Below are 15,511 nucleotides of genomic sequence, written 5' to 3'. Positions count from 1 at the left end.
GAAAAATGCTTAACACCAATAGTAAAGAGGAAAATTAAAATTAAAACCACAATGTGATACCACTACAAATCCACTAAAATGATCCAAAATACTGACAAGTGTTGGTGCAAATGTAGAGCAACTTTAATTCTTGTACTGCTGGTGGGAAAGTAAAATGGCACAACCACGTTGGAAAGCAGTTTGGCAGTTTCATATAACTTAAATATACACTATCACACAAACCAACAATTCTATTTCTAGATATTTCCTTAAGAGAAATGAAAACATGATTCGCAATATACAGATGTACACAATGTACACAAATTTTCATGGCAACTATATTCATAATAGCCTAAACCTAGAAACCACCCAAAATATCCATCAACAAGTGAATGTATAAACAAATTGTGATATATTTGCACAATGGAATACTACTCAGTAGCAAACAAGAATGAACTATTGATATATACAGCAGCATAGATGGTAAAGATAGTAATGAATATCAATTTTTTCATCTGAGATATATCAGTGTATATATCTGAGTGTATATATCTGAGATATATCAGTGTATATATCAGTATATATATCAGTATATATCTGAGATATATCAGTGTATATATCTCAATATATACATTTTATGGAGAAGTAATTGACATACATCACTGTGTAAGTTTAAGGCAGACTGCACGATGGTTTGATCTACATGTATTGTGAAATGATTACCATGATAGGTTTAGCTAACATCTATCTTCTCATATAAATACAATAAAAAGAAAAGAAAGAAAAAAATAGGAAAATATTTTTCTCCTTGTGATGAGAACACTTAGGATTTACTCTTACCGACTTTTCTATATATCACACAGCAATGTTAGCTATAGTCTTCATGTTGTACGTACATCCCTAGTATTTATTTATCTTATAACTAGAAGTTTGTAACTTTTGACCACCTTCCTCCAATTCGCCATCCCCCTACCCTCTGGCTCTGGTAACTACAAGTCAGATCTCTTTTTCTATGAGTTTGGGGGTTTTGTTTGTTTGTTTTTTGGCTTTTTTTTTTTATTCCACATATAAGTGAGATCATACAGTATTTGTCTTTCTCTCTCTGACTTATTTCACTTAACATAAGGCCCTCAAGGTCCATCCACATTGTCACAAAGGGTAGGATTTCTTCCTTTTCATGGCTGAATAATATTCCATTGTATATATACACCACAACTTCTTTATCCATTCACCCATCAATGGACACTAGGTTCTTCCCATGTCTTGGCTATTGTAAATAATGCACAGCAGCATAGATAAATCTCAGAAACATTATTCTGAGTGAAAGAAGCAAGACACAAAAATGAACATCTGATTTCTTTTTGAAACTTGCTATATGCTTTGAATGTCTTTTAATCTACAGGTTACTTCTCCATCCCTCCGTTGAAGAATCTATGCCATCTTTTCATCTATGTCATTTGAACTGCAGTTTCCCATAATTTGGATTGCCTACCCATAGTGCAGTTCAACAAGACCCATATATTTCTGCAAATTGGAAGCTGGATCCAGGGGCTTGATCGGATTCAGGTTTGATGTATTTTGAATCAAAGGATGGCATGTTCTTTCATCAACAAACACGTAATATCTGGCTATTGTTCTTTTATGACATTAGCAAAATGGTAATATTCTAATTCTCTCATTTTACTGGCCTGAATAATTTTATAAAGAGAAGAGTCTCTTCATTTGCTATTCAGTTTTTCCAGTGGTACAGTTCTCAAAGGAAAGCAAGGATAAATGTTTGATTTTTTCCTTTTATTTAATCTGTTTTCAAGATGATTCAATTGCTTATCATCCAATTTTTAAAATATCTCTAGAAATGCATAGACTTAAAATATTTGATGGTTTCAACCCATTACAATTCTTATCCTTGTTGAAATTCAAATTGTCTTATCTTTGGAAGTAGAATACATGAATGGAATGGAATGGAATTGAATAGAATAAAGTGGCAGCCTCTTTAAATTGGCTTCTGAGTCCTTTTGACATAACCCTAGTGGTCTTTAATAGTTTCCTTGATATCTGATATGTTGAAACATATGAAGAATATGTTATTTCTTTTAATAGGAAATGGCATTTCAAGACCACATTCTGAATACAGTTTTTCAGGATATCACTGGTTAGTCATTGCTTCAAGGCCTTTTCAGTGGATATAATATATCTAATATATATATTAGATAGATGATAGGTAGATAGATACACAGATACATAGATGATAGATAAGTAAGTAGATTGATACAAAGAAAGAATATGTTGCATGTTTATGATATTTATTCTGATATTTCCAATTAAATTCAGAAATACAGGATTTGCATTTAACCTCTTCTGGATTACATCTCTATCTCCTTTCTTCCACAGTGAGAATCCTTATTCTCAACAATACAAGGGAAAATACAATTAGAACATCCCACAGTTATTCATTTGCTTTATCTCATATGACACATAACAGTCACGAAAAGGCAATGCTAATACTATCACCACCAATTATTATTACTAAAAAACAGTTTAAATTTTTTGCATATAGAATCCTATTTTCCTTACAATTTTTTATGCATATACATGCAACCTTTTCATATACCATCTGGGTTCATATCTGTCCTGAAGCTGATATATGGGTCTCAGTGTAAGAATGACTGCCATTCATTTAGCTCTCTTACAATCTCTCCTCATCAAGAAACAGATGTGATTAAGATACATTTTCCTGGTGCAGTCCCACTTGGATCTCTTTATTTATTATCATGCACCATTTATTGAATAAACCATCTTTTTCCCAGTGTCTCAGTGCTACCTCTATCATATATCAACTTTCCATATATGTGAGCATCTTTCTGAGCTCTGTTAGTCTAGTCTTATGCCAACCCTACATGATCTTAATTACTATAGCTTTATAATAAGTATCATATCTAATAGGGCAAGTGTCTCTGGCTACAAGAAACAAATGCAAATTGTTTCCAAATAAGTAAACTTGACAAGCAAGCCCCAAAGAAGTACCATAGTTAAAGTTCCATGTTCCATATACTCACCAAAATACCTCCACACACATACAAAGCATACAACTATGAATAAGATTCAAAAAAACAGCAAAACACAGAATCAGACTTATAAAGACTGATGATATTATGATTATCAGATACCAAACATACAATAAAAATAAATATGTATAAATTAATATATAGAGAGATATAGAACTGAAAAAGGGGTTCTGGATGAATCTGTAGAAATAAAAATTATAATAGTTGAAAGTAGAATCTGGGTGAATGGATTTACCATTATATTAAACACAGTTAAAGAAACAGTTATTTGGAAGGTAAAGTTGAAGAAGTTACACATAGCATGAGACAGAGACAAAGCAAAGAGAAATATGAAAAAGAGATTAAGAAATATGGAAGAAAGACTTAGCAGGTCCAACATACATATAATCTGAGTTCTAAGAAGAAATGACAATTGGGGACATTCAGTGTTAAATGACATGAGTGAGTGTTTTCCAGAAGACCATCAATCTTCAGATTAAGGAAGTTCCCCAAGTGCCAAACAACAGAAGTAAAAAGAAATACATAACAGAGTGAAAAATTCAGCATAATAAAAACAAAGAGAAAGTAACAGATGCAGCCAAACAGTGAAAAAAAGTTGGGGGTGGAGTGGGTGGAGACACATCTGCAATGACTAACTGATAGGTGACTTCTCAGAAATGAGAGTGGAACTCAAAAGAATTGAAAACAAATTTTCAAAGTACTGTAAGAAAATAACTCTCAACCTAGAATTGAATATTTATTAATACAATCTATCAAAAATCAAGGCAAAAAAAGACATTTTCAGACACAAACCTGAGGACTTACTACCAACACATCTTCACATAAGGAACTTCTAATGAAGATACTTCATGTCAAAAGGAAGATTTGCAATACATGAAAATGGAAAGGATAAATATTGACTGTGTATAATGGTAAAGTTAATGTCTAATGTATGAGGCTAAATATCAAGAAAGAATAACATGTAACTTAGGGAGGGTGATGACTGGCGTGACAGTATTCTAGTATTCTTATATGATTCAGAAGAAGATTAAAATTATTAATATTGAGCTCTGTTAATTATGTATGTTAAAATTTCTATGACAATCACTAAAGGAGTAGAGATAGCTATAAATGTTAGCTATTTTATTATTATTATTGTTATTATGATTATAATTATTATATTCCAGTAGTATTATAGAAAGAAAGAGAAAGAGGGAGAAAGAGAGAAAGAATTCTGTAGTCAAATCAGTTTTGTTTAACCAAGTTAAATATATTTCCTGCTTGATTTCTGTTTTTTCTCAAGTAATGTGCTTTATAAATCCCTAGAGATTTAGAAGGTTTGCAGCGTTTCTTTTTATTATTTGACGTCACTTTATCTCGTGGAATATCTAGTAACATCTTGAGAAACTTGACATTCTGGGGAACACGTTTTAAGTTGAATCTGAATCCCCTTGGGCTTGGATTTGCCTGTTTAAGAGGGTAATATAGCCGTATAGGCTTGAAGAGAATAACAGACTAGAATAACAAGGTCAGTTTCAGAAAGACCTTAGGTTTGGGAAAATAAGACATAAGGAAGAATTGAAAATACGATTGTCCAGTGATACCAGGAAGGGTGGGACATATTGCAGTCTGTTAAATGGAAGGAAAAAAAATAAAAGCTCTGCCTAGCAAATGGGTTGCAAAGCTTCTGGTACAAGACTGTTGGAACATCTGGGAACACTGCCAAGCAATTCTAGGGAACAGACTTGGCACTGATTGTGGCCTTGTGTTCTGTGTGAAAGAAAAAAGATTAATTTATTTTATGTCATAATACACTACGTAGAAGCCAAATTGCCAGTTAAAATTCTATTTGCAAGCAGGTGTAGGATTTCGATATAGCTTTCACCTAACATCATGGAATGCTGCTTCTCCATGATCAAACATGATGCAAGCTGTCTTTTCAACTACATTTTCAGTGTTTCAAAATGTTTAGAAAAATGGCAGGTTAGTAATGTCTGTAACTATAATTGAATCTTATGTATCTGCTCTAAATGCAGCTGTTTGGTTTATACAGTGTGGAGGAAATAAATCACCACATATAGAAAGGAGTGTTTGCTCTTATCCATCCAATTAATGTTTTCCTCTAGAAGTTAACATTTTAAACGTGTCCAAGCAAAGAGATGGGTAAAAGGTATTTGATGGTTAGTTTTTCTAATTCCATGCTATTAGGAATATAGGATGTTACCTTTTTTTAAGTCCAGAATACTTTAATTGCAATTGATGTAATGCAACCCCATTGATGCTTTTTTGTAACTCTGTGTATATACTTGTTTTCTCTGAAGACTCAAAGATACCTGCAGGCATTAATCTTCACAGTTCTCATGGTGGAAGACTACAAGGGCAAGCCAGACCCGAGCTGACCTGAAAAGATTTTGATAGGCGGAAAGATGGGAGGACTTTCATCCACTTCTCCACCACTGGAATGCCCTCAGAACTTCTCTCTTTTGCTCTCCAAATCCTAGTAAGTTCAAAGGCGGCCTCCTCCATGAAGCTTCCCTTGATACCTCCGGTCCACCTTAATCTTTTTTCCTTTTTCTGAAGGAAAAGCCCGTATCTCTAGTTCTCCTCAAGGTAGCACTCAGATCTTACTGCCTTGCATTGTCCCCTAATTATCAATCCGACCTTCTCTCTAAACAATGCATTTCTTTTATTTATTATTTTGTTGAAGTATAGTTGATTTACAGTGTTGTGTTAATTTCTGCTGTATAGTGAAGTGATTCAGTTATATGTATATACATTCTTTTTCATAATTCTTTTCCGTTATAGTTTATCACAGGATATTGAATAGTTTCTTGTGCTATACAGTAGGATCTTGTTGTTTATCCACCCTATATATACTAGTTTGCATATGTTAATCCCAAACTCCCACTCCATCCCTCCCCCACCTGCCCCTCCCCCTTGGCAACCACAAGTCTGCTCTCTATGTCTGTAAGTCTGTTTCTGTTTTGTAGATAAGTTCATCTGCATCATATTTTAGATTCCCCATATAAGTGACATCATATGGTATTTGTCTTTCTCTTTCTGACTTACTTTACTTTGTATGATAATCTCTAGTTCCATTCATGTTGCTGCAAATGGCATTATGTCATTCTTTTCTATGGCTGAGTAGTATTCCATTGTATATATGTACCACATCTTCTTTATCCATTCATCTGTCAATGGACATTTAGGCTGTTTCCATGCCTTGGCTATTGTGTATAGTGCTGCTCTAACATAGGGGTACATGTCTCTTTTTGAATTATAGTTTTATGTGGATATATGCTCAGGAGTGGGATTGCTGGATCATATGGCAACTCTATTTTTAGGTTTTTTGAGGAAACTCCATACTGTTTTCCATAGGGGCTGCATCAAATTACATTCCCACCAAGAGTGCAGGAGAGTTCCCTTTTCTTCACATCCTCTCTGGTATTTGTTATTTGTAGGTTTTTTAATGATGGCCATTCTGACCCATGTGAGGTGGTACTTCACTGTAGTTTTGATTTGCATTTCTCTAAGAATTCGCAATGTTAAGCATCTTTTTATGTGCCTGTTGGCCATTTGTATGTCTTCTTTGGAGAAATGTCTATTTAGGTCTTCTGCCCATTTTTTGATTGGGTTGTTTGGTTTGTGTTGTTGTTGAGTTGTGTGAGCTGTTTGTATATTTTGGAAATTAAGCCCTTGTCAGTTGCATCATTTGCAAATATTTTCTCCCAGTCCATAGATTGTCTTTTCATTTTGTTTATGGTTTCCTTTGCTGTACAGAAGCTTGTAAGTTTGATTAGGTCTATTTTTGCTTTTATTTCTATTGCCTTGGGAGACTGACCTAAGAAAACATTGGTACGATTTATGTCAGAGAATGTTTTGCCTATTAAACAAGGAGCTTCTTGAAGTCACTTCCAGGTCCTGTGTTTCCGATTCTTGCTCAGTTCAGTGATGGGTTTACAGAGGGTAGCCCATAAATACTTATTAATAAAGTGACTGATGAAAGAACCAGAGAGTTTAATTGTTTAGGAACCAATTATTCAGGCTGCTCCCTAATGGTAGGGAGGTTTGGGGTTATCGGTGGTTTGGGGATTACTTATATGTTATCATTTTTTCATCCATTTTCAAAGAGTTTAAGGAAACACTCAGAGCTCCTGAGAGCACTTATTTCTCATCTGTGCAAATGATTGCATTAGACCATAGGCAAAATAAAGGCCTTTCCCAGGTATCCCAAGCTCTTTTTGTGACAAGGATCCTCTGGGAGGGGATGGTGGAGGAGGGAGGGCAGGGCAGGAAGTGGGGCTGGAGATCCACCTCTATTTTTGTCTCCCTCTGCCCCTTAGCCACCACACCTTGCTACATTGTTTGTTCTTCCATTCCCCCTCACAGGCCCCTGCACCTTTATGTCTTAAAGGACTGCTTCAGAGATGAGGATTTGGAAACATGTGTTTAGCACTTGTAAACTCCTCCAAGGCTTTGCAGAGTCAACAGGAGGCATTTTGATTATAGCTATTGGTTCTCAGCACACAGCAAGTTGGCAGAAAATAGAGGTTAGACCCTGTCTCTTCTTGCTGCTCGAGAGGAGTCTACACAGCCAGGGCCTGGCTAAGATTGCAGGCCTGAACCAGGGAACACAGTCCTGAACCCTGGGGCTTTGGGACAGTGTGACACCTGGGTGAGAGGCCTCCTCTACACTGAACAATGAACACGGGAGGCTCCAGAACGTGATGCTGACTGAGGCAGAGGCCCACAGAGCCTCTGCCTCTGATTTATTTCTGAGGCAGCGTTTCCACAGGACTCGGGAATGATTTAGTCTCTGATCCTTAGGTGGTTTCCTTTTACATCATTTCTGCCTCTTTCGATTGTTGGCACATTTGGGGAGTTCTAGGGTCCTCAACCTTACAGGTCTGTAATTTTAATAAAACACAATTCATTAAAATCTGAGCTTACAAAATTGGTAAATTATGGGGATGGATTATTTTTTTCTACCACCAAAGGGTCTTGTGATCAGAGTCCCTTTTATTAATCCATAATTCTCTTATTATATATAACACTACATTTGTGGGTTTCTTTTTCCTGATTTCAGAAGTAATCTGTGTTTCTAGCTAAAGTACACCTTGGTGATTAAAACCATGTTCTTTCATTTCAACAAGACCTAGATTTGAGACTAGGCTCTGCCACTTACTTCCTATGTGTTTGGATAAGTTTCTTATTGGCTCACAAATACAACATTAAAATTTTTGCACGTATTAAATGAGATAGCATACCTCAGGTGCTCAGGGCATAATAAATGTTCGATATATTAGTGAGCAATTCTTAGTCTTTTTGTTATTAGAATATTTATGCATAAAGGTTGGTTTACCCACATCTTATTTAAATGCAGCTTTTTCGAGACTTCCCTGGTGGTCCAGTGGGTAAGAATCCGTGCTCCCAATGCAGGGGGCCGGGGTTCAATCCCTGATCGGGGAACTAGATCCCGCACGCATGCCGCAACTAAGAGTTCGCATGCTGCAACTAAGAAGTCCGTAGGCTGCAACTAAAAAAAAAGGTCCCCATGCTGCCACGAAAGATCCCACATGCTGCAATGAAGATCCCGCATGCCACAACTAAGACCCAGCACAGCCTAAATAAATAAATATTAAAAAAATAAATAAATGCAGCTTTTTCTGTTTCATTTAACTGTGAGATCTACCTTTATTGCTGTGACATATCTCCTTAACCATTCTGCTCATTGCCCCTCCTGCCCAGTGGTTTTGGTCCTTTGGCTCTGGGAGTCCCCCAAGTGCCAAAGTCCTCCTTTGACCCACCCATCACAGAATGGAGTAGAACATGGCTTCTCCCAAATCATACTGGCTAGAGACTGAGAGTGTGAAGTTAGATGGGGCTTCTGTCTAAAATAATGCTTCTCACTGTGAGGCCCATGGACCTCTCTATCAGAATCACCTAGGAATGTTTATTAATTGCAATCCCTAGGGTCTTGTGCCAGGGCTTTTGGCTTTCGAAGTAGAATCTTTTGTGGGCTTCTGGGGTAGAACTCTGCATTTGTATTAATAATAAGCACCCAGGCTATTCTGATGCTAAATAAATAAAATTCTAGAACTGCTCCAGTGCAGTTTTCAAGCTTGCCCAATTCTAGTGGGGGGTACTTAATAGAAGTAGAGCTTCCTGAGCCCCACCCCAGCGTTTCCAATAGAGGAGCCTGAGGATGTATATATATGTTTTATATTTATTTATTTATTTAGCTGCATCAGGTCTTAGTTGTGGCACTAGGGATCTTCGTTATGGCATGCAGGATCTTTTGTTGTGGCGCACAGGCTTCTCTCTAGTTGTGGCATGCGGGCTCTAGGGCACACGGGCTCTAGGGCACATGGGCTTAGTTGCCCATGGCACATGGGATCTTAGTTCCCAGACCAGGGAGCGAACCCGTGACCTCTGCATTGGAAGGTGGATTCTTAACCACTGGACCACCAGGCAAGTCCCAGGATGTGTATTTTTAATAAGTAGCCCCAGATGACTGTCCGGCTGGCAAGTATAGGAATGCTGCTGTAGAATGACTGGCCAGTGACGTGATTGCTGGTGGTGGTGGTGGCGACAGTAATGGGGTTGGGTGGTGATTAGGGAAGTTTGAATGATCCAGAGAGTGACTTGGGTCAAGGGCCCATCTTTAGCTCTCTAACATCCCCTTCAGGTATGAGAGTCTGTGTCCAACCATTCCCATGGTGTTTGAGAAAGCAAAGCCAAGCCAGTCTGGAGAGAGTGAATAGTGCAAAAGTGAACAGTGAAGCTCTTGGGCAGACACCAGTAATACCAGATGAACTGCCATGGGACCCTCGGTAAAGGAAAGAGCAGCTGCTTATCGGAACAGCTGTTCCTGGTGTTCTCTTGTAGCCTGGCTGAAGTTCCTACCAATATCTTTCCCACAAATTGCCTCCGTGCTTTAAGGCTGTCTGGGTAGGTTGGTAACCCAAGTGGCCTTAGTCAAAACAATGCCCTGCCACCAGGTGCCGGCCATTTAGTGACCCGTGACTAAGCTGCACCTCCCTACGCTCCTCTGGGCCTCTGGGCCAGACTCTGCGGTCAGATTCATTCTCTCAGAGCCTATTCTGCCTTCTTAAGGGGCTCATGCTGGGTCAGAGCTTCTCCTCAGCAACCCCAGTCTAGTGATGACAAACTGACATGCTTTGTGCACAAGTCTTATCTGTGGCAAGTAAAACAGTAATGCTTCAATCTCATATTTTATTGACAGACGTGGCTACTGGGTTGAAAAATCTAGTTGTTGTAAAGATGTTCTCTTGGGCTACTCATCCCCTCTCCATGGTGGTCTCCTTCCTCCCAGCAAAGCTGGACAATACTTTTCTCAGTCTGCTGCCTACCCAGTGATGGGAAGGCAACCTACAATCAGATCAGGGTCTGCCCTCTCTCCGTCTTCATGGCCACATGGGTTCTGTACTTTTGTCCCCAACAACTTTGGGTGTGGGCCCAGCCCTTCGTGACAATACTGCTTTTTCCTTTCTCTTCTTGGAGTATCAGCTGTGACCTCAGAGGGTGGTAGGGCTTTGCAATGAGGACGACTCTGATACCACTGTCATCTAGCTTGTTTCATGACATTCCAGCCAGCAAACATTTAATGATGAGGACTTCTTCCTGGCGAGATATTATAGTAGGCTCAGAGGGGCATCCAAGATAAATAGGATAAAGTACAAGCCAGAAAGAAATTCAGATGAAGAGAGCAGTGACATTCCAGTGGATGACACATGCAAGGGTCAACCATGCTATGAAAATATTAGAGTCAGGATATTAAGGAGAGAAATAATGTGGAAATCTTTTCATTGTGATGTATGTATTTATATCTCTATCTACAGAAATCTGAAATGTCAGGAAAAAGCAATGATAATGTGCATTGTATTTAAGTGCTGTGTTGTCAGCTCATCTAAGCCAATTTAGTCATTCACAACTGTTGGGTTCTTTTGGCAAATAATGGTGGCCTCCAATGCTAAAGGTAGAGGAAGTGTCTAGGTCTCATTCCCAAGAAACTTGCTACCAAGTGGTCCATTACAAAGAAAACAAATCCTGCAACGCACACCCAAACATTTATCAGCACACAGACACAAGGAGTCGTACAATGTGCTCTTATTGGCTCCCTGCCTTGGTTCCTCTGCTAGGCCCCCTGTATGACAATTTCACTAGTGGCAGATACAGAAATATTATCTTGGGGGGATCAGCTAGCCATCGAGTCAGAATCTGACAGTAACTCCTCTGGTTAGAGATGGGACACAGGACCAAATGGGACTTCTAGGCTGGGGCATCACACTGAGAGGTATTAGGATGCTGAGTGGGACAGATTCATGCACAGGTGGAGATGTCTGTACCTTGCTAGTCACAATTGGACACTACTCAAATTGTCTTTGAAAATTATTTCTAACTCCGCTAAATGCTACTGAATAACCCCTTCGCTGCTGATGGAGATAGAGATAATGGAAGCACTCAAAGTACTCTGGAGTGTGGACTCCTCAGTGTGACTTTTAAAATCTAACTAAGCACATCTGGACAGTTAATTCCAGGTTAGGATGTTAATCACCTACCCCTAGCATGTAGAGTAAAACCAACACACACACACACACACACACACACATTTATATCACAGTACTAAGCTAAAGTATTTTCAAGTAAATTTTAGACATCATCCAAGTGGACAATGTAACAAATCTTCAATTGAGTTATCATAATAATCTCAACAAGAAGATTAAATGAGAATGACTAAATTCACACTTAGTGAAAAATAAATACAGCTAATTACTAATTAATTTGAACAAGCTTATCTTAACAGACAGAAGAACAAATAATATACGCTTTATTTCTGCTATTCAGCTCTAATCCCATTAAGGAAAATCACATCTGACCAAGGGAAATTACCCTGCCCTGCTTCTGTCTGGAACCTCATCCTTCGTCATCCAGGTTTGCTTATTTATTCATTGTTTTCCATCTGACAGCATTTACTGAGTCTCTGCACTATGACTGGACTGGGGTTACAAAGATGAATACAAATAGTCCCTGTCCTCCAGAAGCCCACAATCCAGTGGAGAAAGCTGACTATTAAACAGGAGCCACAAGTAGTAATTCTAAGTCACAGATTCAAGACAGCACAAATTATAACAGCCTTTTCTACGACGACATTAAATTTCTATCTTAGTCTCTCATTATGCTTATAGTGAGACGTTTACTTCTAGCCAGTTCAGAATGATAGACAATTCGAGGTTTTCCCCTTGCCCTTCGTCCTCGGGACTACATTCAGACTCCATTGGCTCCACATCAGTGGGAGGAACACCATTGTCTAACATGTGTGGGCATCTGCTCTGGGGTCTGGGCTCACATCTGACTTTCAGTGACCAATTCATGCAGGACACACTGTACCCTCCCACTCCCCGCTGAAAGTTCCCTTCAGAGCCACCGACTCACTCCCAGCTCCTTCGGTTCCCTTCTTGGATGTGGGAAGTGAAACTCTTAGAAGCTCTCCTCCCCTATATTTAAAATGTGTAACCAACAAGGACCTGCTGTATAGCACAGGGAACTCTGCTCAATGTTAGGTGGCAGCCTGGATGGGAGGGGAGTCTGGGGGAGAATGGATACATGTGTATGTATGGCCGAGTCGCTTTGCTGTGCATCTGAAACTATCACAACATTGTTAGTTGGCTATACTCCAAGATAAAACAAAAAGTTAAAGAAGAAAAAAGAAAAAGCAGCTCTCCTCCCTTCCTGGGCCACCCTTACCCACCCTCAGAGTCACTCGCCAGTGGCTTACTCACTCTTGCTTCTGCTTCCTTTTTCTCTGGCGCCAGTCCATAAAATCTTCCAAATCAGAATGAACTTTGTGCTGTAAAACATTCCTGACCTAGGCTTTTGATCTTTTAAAATATTCTCCTTTAAACAATGAACGGCCAACTTGAGTCTACTTGCGGAAACTCAAAAAGCTAATATTAACTGATTTCTTGCTCTTTGAATTTTTCACTTAGTGGCCTTACTCTGAAGGGTATTGAGTAGAGACTGCCTATCTGATCTAAATGGAAGAAAGGACAGGGGTATCAGCAGAAATAGAGGCGCAGATGTAGAGACCAAACGTATGGACACCAAGGGGGGAAAGTGGCGGGGGTGGTGGGATGAATTGGGAGGTTGGGATTGACATATATACACTAATACGTATAAAATAGATAACTAATAGGAACCTGCTGTATAAAAAATAAATAAAATTCTAAAGTTCAAAAAAAAAAAGAAAATACTAGAGAAAGAAGTATAGGGTTTTTTTTTCCTAAATGCTTTCTCTCTATATTGGCAATTTCAGTAGAGTGGGCTCAGTAAAGGTTTTGACCGAGTGGACCCATAGGATGTCATGAGCACACAAGAGAGGGGCACTGAAGGCTAACTGGGAGGTTCCAGGAAGGCCTTGTGGGGGAAGAAATTAGCGAAGTGGATAAGTGAGTTCAAGAGGCAGAGACAGTAGCACAACAAAGAGCTATGGCCATAACGGAGAATATGTGATATTTGGGGATCTGTAGCAATTTAGCGTGGCTGGCATAAAATTTATGGTAGGATGGGAGCCTGGTAAAATATGGGATTGAACTGGTAAACTGGGCTCAGATAATGAAAAGCCATGGAAAGACACAGAAGGATTTTTTGTAAAGGAGAGTGACATTATCAAATTTACACTGTACAGAGATCAATCTACCATTGGTGAGAATTGACTAAAAGGCAGGTAAACCAGTTAAAATGAGCTTTCAGGAAACAAGAAAGAGATTTTGAGCCTTTGATTTGATATAATGGCAAGAGAGGATGAAGAGAAAGAAGACAATGGAGACATAATTAGGAGATAGAATAGATGGGATTTAGCAATGGATTGGACATGTGTGAATAAGGAAGACGTAAGAATAATTCCCATGTTTTTAGTGGATGATGGTGTCATTCTCCACAGCAAAGAGTGTAAGGGAAAGAGCTGATGGAGGGGTGGGTGCGTGAGGTGGGAGGATGAAGAAAACACATCAGTGTCTGTGAGATATCCAAACAGAGTTGCCCCAGTAGGGTCAGGAGCTCAGGCAAGAACTCCGGGCTAAGGTGGGACCTGGGATTCTGTTCCACAGAGGAGGTGGCTGAAGTCCAGGGAGTGAATGAAGGTCAGCGAGAGAGAATATACACACCACAAAGAGAAGAGGAGTAATTCCAGATTCTTAGAGATCACCAACATTTAACAGTCGATCCCTTTCATGTTTTTTCTCTTCTGTTTTCAAGCTGGTTTGCATCAGAATGGTAATTCTCTCATTTCAAGATTTTAATGCCAACTGCAGAGAATTCTGTGTTTCTGTTTATAATTGTTTAAAGTTCTGATTTTGAGCACAGCATCTTCAACAACTATTTTCAACCACTTTGGAGATCTGTTTGGAACATAGTTTTTCTCTGTTAAACCTATTGTGTGTGGAATGTCACAGCCCCCTGATAACTGGCACTTGGGATCTCCTACACTGGTCTGCCCTGTAGTAGTGGAGGGGGCAGGAGGGTTTTCATGGCTCCCAAACCTAAAGGTAAGAAAAAAGTCTAGATTTTGTGCTGCTAAAAAGACCTCCATCTTTTTTCAAAAGTCCTCAACTCTTGTACTTTTTGTGTTACAGGATGAAGGTTCCAGGTCTGTAACAGAACATTTATTAAAGTTTTGATATCACGAAACCCCACTGATAATATTTTTATGCATAGGCATATAAGATGTTTCTGTAAAAACTGTTTTCTTAGGACAACAACAAAATCCCCGAAGTTATATAAGGTAAAAACAAAGTGATTTGATCTTGAAAGGTAAGGAAATAAAATTGCTTCGATAATTATCACTATCATGATAAAATGGTTATCATAAGACTTGAAAGTATTTTTCCATTTATCACAGCACATCTACAAGTTATTCACGGAACACCCGTGTTCCCTGGCACGCAGTATGAGAAACACTATCCTAGTGGTTTGATTGTGATGGTGCACAATACTATGCTCACCGAACGGGACCCCATTATCTTTACGTTTAAAAGGCAATTTCAGAAAAGAAGAGGGATGGCTCCAGAAAGCTGGTTAGTTCTGTCCTTCAGTCTCTACTGCCCTTGTCTTTAGCACTGTTGGGGAAAGCAGGGCTCTGGAAGTCTATAGACAGACCCTAAAAAGACTCTGCAAAATAGGAGGCAGCTGGGCAATGCTCTGGCAGCAGCTGCAGCAGTGAGAGGTGTAGGAGCAGTCATTAAACAGGCCACCCAGAGGGTAGAGCAGCCAAGCCAGTGATTGCAGCCAGCTTAGTTAGCAGCAGGCGCGACCACCACATCACAGATGTGAGAGGCAGAGAAGGCTGGTGCACTGGCCTGGCCTGGCCTCATCTCCTGCTGTGCTCACACACACCAGCGGCAGCAGCCATGCTGCAGAGCTGTGTCACTCTCTCCCTCTCTGAGAACACATGAATGTGCATGATACAC

The 15,511-nt window shown here is 39.3% G+C and overlaps 1 protein-coding gene across 8 annotated transcripts in view; it reads left to right on the top strand.

Annotated features, from left to right (window-relative positions):
• TSEN15 (tRNA splicing endonuclease subunit 15) overlaps positions 1-15,096 on the top strand; it is a 135,828-nt gene extending 120,732 nt beyond the window's left edge. For 6 of the 8 annotated variants that reach the window (XR_007474533.1, XR_004486200.2, XR_007474515.1 and 3 more), the window contains 2 exons: positions 5,345-5,523; positions 14,153-15,096. The gene's annotated coding sequence lies outside the window, so the exon portion shown is untranslated. The remainder of the gene's footprint in view (positions 1-5,344; positions 5,524-14,152) is intronic. The other 2 variants (XR_007474518.1, XR_007474536.1) reach the window with 2 other exon arrangements.
• The last annotated feature ends 415 nt before the right edge of the window (positions 15,097-15,511 follow it).

The sequence above is a fragment of the Orcinus orca genome, chromosome 1 (assembly GCF_937001465.1).
Source record: "Orcinus orca chromosome 1, mOrcOrc1.1, whole genome shotgun sequence".
Lineage (NCBI taxonomy): Eukaryota > Metazoa > Chordata > Mammalia > Artiodactyla > Delphinidae > Orcinus > Orcinus orca.
Note: the sequence above shows the minus strand (reverse complement) of the source record. Positions and strands in the feature narration are given on the sequence as shown.